At 39.1% G+C, this 3592-nt stretch overlaps 1 pseudogene across 1 annotated transcript; it reads right to left on the bottom strand.

Moving 5' to 3' along the window:
* Nucleotides 1-2394: 2394 nt before the first annotated feature.
* Nucleotides 2395-3371, bottom strand: LOC116621875 (annotated as a pseudogene). The gene is made up of 2 exons (XR_004297481.1): nt 2791-3371; nt 2395-2567 (listed from the first exon to the last, which is right to left on the bottom strand). The product of XR_004297481.1 is annotated as a nascent polypeptide-associated complex subunit alpha-like (transcript).
* Nucleotides 3372-3592: the final 221 nt, after the last annotated feature.

Raw genomic sequence — 3592 nt, 5'->3', positions numbered from 1 at the left:
ATTTTCATTTTTTATTATTATGTTATGTTAATCACCATACATTACATCATTAGTTTTTGATGTCGTGTTCTATGATTGATTGTTTGTGTATAACACCCAGTGCTCCATGCAGAACGTGCCCTCTTTTTAATTTTATTTTTATTTCTTTTATTTTTTTGAGAGACAGAGAGCGTGCAAGTAGTGCGAAAGGAGAAGAGGGAGAGGGAGAGAGAGAATCTTAAGCAGGCTCCACACATAGCACAGAGCTGAAGCAGGGCTCTATCTCAAGACCCTGAGATCATGACCTGAGGTGAAATCAAGAGCCTGATACTTAACAAACTGAATCACCCAGGCACTCCACAATAATAATTGCATTTAAAGTACAATAGCAGGTCCAATTCAAAGTATTTGAGGCAGGATATTTTAAATCCCACCTTTCTATAATGTAAATTAATGACAGGATTGGGTATACACATAATAAGTAAAAGTAAACAAGACACAAGTAAAATGTCCATTATCTCTATTACTACCAATATTGATTTTTAGAGATTACTAAAGACATTTTGAATAGTCTTTGGTTCATATCTACCCTTAAAATCCTTTGTACGTGACAGCATATCTTTATTCACATTAAAGACACAAATTTGATTTTTATTTTTTATTTTTAAAGATTTTTAATTTATTTATTTATTTTATTTGGGGGGGCAGAGGGAGAGAGAATCTCAAGCAGACTCCATGCTGAGCATGGAGCCTGACATGGGGCTTGATCTCATGGGCCTGAGATTATGACTGGAGCTGAAACCAAGAGTTGGATGCTTAACCTACTGAGCCACCCAGGCACCCCTATAGACAAAAATTTTAAACTAAAGTACTACCCTAATGGACTGGCTAAAACTTTCTTAGAATTAAGATCAATAGACTTCCTTAGAGGAAAACTCATGTATTATTACAGCTGTGTAAATCTCTTCTATTAATCCTAATCTCTTGTATTTTGCATACATTATGGAAAGAGAGGTAGGAGAGAAGGGCTGTTACTGACAACAAAACCACTGTAGTACTAGACTTCAAGTGGTACTACCTAAAATCTATTAGAGAATGCCCTTTATTTGCTTTTTTATTTTATTTTTATTTGTCTGAAAGAATGGCTTTCCTAGAATCTAATTGTGGTAGTGATGAATTTTGTCATTTCTCCTTCAGGACATAGAATCTCTCCCCCTGAACACTCGATCTTGGCCAAGGCTCTAATACCTACAGATTGCCTTCCATGATGTCAGAGTTTGACTGCTTATTTGGTTCTCCAAATGTCACAATTCCCTGACTTCCCTAATGCTATGGTCAGATTATCTGTCAAGGTAAACTGTTATTCCATGTTGGATCTCCCTGTTGCCAACTGCCATATTAGACTCTTCCCCTTCTTTAAACAAGTTTTGCTGGGGGACTGGATTTTCTTTGGAGAATTGTTCCTGCTAAATGATAATTTCAGGTTTCAAAGCTAATAATAATAAGCTGATTTATTATTGCCCTTCTATGGACATACATACATTAACTCATCTAAATCATAAACAACCAGATAATGTAGGTACTCTTATTCTGAGATTATAGATGAGAATACTAACACAGAATTTAATAAGTTGGTATAGCAGAACTAGGAAATGTTCTAATTTCAGCTTCCATTTCCTCTATTCAGTCCAATTCCATTATGGCAACTGAGGCATCCTCATCTTATCACAAGATGTGATGGATAGTTGTTAAACCTAAAGTTTAATATCAACAGGCATTCCTAACATGAAACACACACACACACATTTTCTGAGTTCTTCAGTTTAAAGTACCAATCAGAAGACACAAACAGCTTTTATGACAGTATAGAAATTGGGGCTTCATTGCTTTTTTATCTTGACATTTTATTGAGTGAGTTCAGTTTAAGAATTAGTCAATGCCTGGGCGCCTGGGTGGCTCAGTTGGTTAAATGTCTGACTTCAGCTCAAGTCATGATCTCAGGCTCCTGAGATGGAGCCTGTGTTGGGCTCTGTGCTCAGCGGGGAGTCTGCTTACCACTCTCCTTCTCCCTCTGCCTTTCCTCACCATGCTCTCCCTGCCTCTCTCTCTCAAATAAATAAATAAATAAATCTTAAAAAAAGGAGACTTAGTCAATTCCTGGAGAAACAATATAAGACCTGGTTAAATAACACAACTGTCTCAAGAATGATCCAATTGTATAATTGCCATGAATTACAAAGATACCTAAAAGGATCTGACCCATATGCAAATAGGAATACAGATCTCCAATTTAAAAGTGAATGCATATATTAACAATACATAAATGTAAATTTGGATGTCCTCAAAGAAAAAAAATGAAGTTGGTATGCATGTATATATGGAGAATGAGGGGCTTAGCTTCTTTTTTTTTTTTTCATCCAACAAGAAGCCATAACTTTATTAATGATAAAAACAGTACAAATTTCAAACCAAGCTGCAGTTATTCTTTTGAAACACCAAAAAAAGTCCTCGTTTTCAGATGGTTACATTGTTAATTCCATAATAGCATTTACAATATCATTACTGTTGTTCTTCAGGGCTCGGACTGCCTTTGCTCTTTTTTTTTTTTTTTTTAAAGATTTTATTTATTTATTTGACAGAGAGAGACACAGAAAGAGAGGGAACACAAGCAGGGGGAGCGGGAGAGGGAGAAGCAGGCTTCCCGTGGAGCTGGGAGCCCGATGCGGGGCTCGATCCCAGGACCCTGGGATCATGACCCGAGCCGAAGGCAGACGCTTAACCGACTGAGCCACCCAGGCGCCCCTGGACTGCCTTTGCTCTTGACACATTTGCTTGTGACATGACCAATTCTATGTCCTTAACCTCTACACCGGTTTCATCAACCTCTTCTTCTTCACTCTCCTCTTGTACAGTTGGAGTCTGTGTGTTTTCTTGAATGTTTGAGACACTTTCACCTTGAACTTTGAATTTCTCAGCAGCTGCTAGTTGTGCTTGCTGAGATAAATCCTCGATCTTGTCTTCCCCAAAAACTATGTAGGTATCTGAAGCTGGGCTCTTGTAGACATCTGGTTTTGTGATGACAAAGAGGATATTCTTAGATTTCGGATAGTGATTCTTGTAACCCCTGTAACCTGTCGAAGACCCAATTTGGACATAGCCTTCCCTGCCTTCTTTTCACTCCGGCTCTGTTTTGCTTTACTGACTGGTTCTTCATCGATTCCAGCGGCTGCTGCCAGCTGAACCTGTTGGGTGGTTGCCTGTGTGGAATCCTGTTCCTCAAGCTCTGGTACTGATTCATCACTGTCAGATTCTGTTCCAGGCCCTGTCTCAGCCTAGGGCTGTGGCAACTCCTGCTCTGTAGCCCGGACGGTTTCTGTGGCTTCACCAGGCATTTTGTGAGGGGAATGTGGAACCAAGATGGTGGCAGGAAGAGAGCGAGCGAGAGCGTGACCCACACCTGTTGCAGAAGGAAGCCTGGCCAGCTTCTTTTAAAAGTCAAACCAAACTAAATTCAGAGGCCTAATTGAAATTTAGTCACATTTCAGATAGTGGCCTTTCTAATTTTGCATTCTTCTACAATTGTGGTGCTGTGTAACAGCTATATCCTACCACT

This window comes from Phoca vitulina, unplaced genomic scaffold, assembly GCF_004348235.1.
Source record: "Phoca vitulina isolate PV1807 unplaced genomic scaffold, GSC_HSeal_1.0 scaffold51, whole genome shotgun sequence".
NCBI classification, from domain to species: domain Eukaryota; kingdom Metazoa; phylum Chordata; class Mammalia; order Carnivora; family Phocidae; genus Phoca; species Phoca vitulina.
The sequence above is the reverse complement of the archived record's forward strand: the minus strand, read 5'-3'. Positions and strand labels throughout refer to the sequence as shown.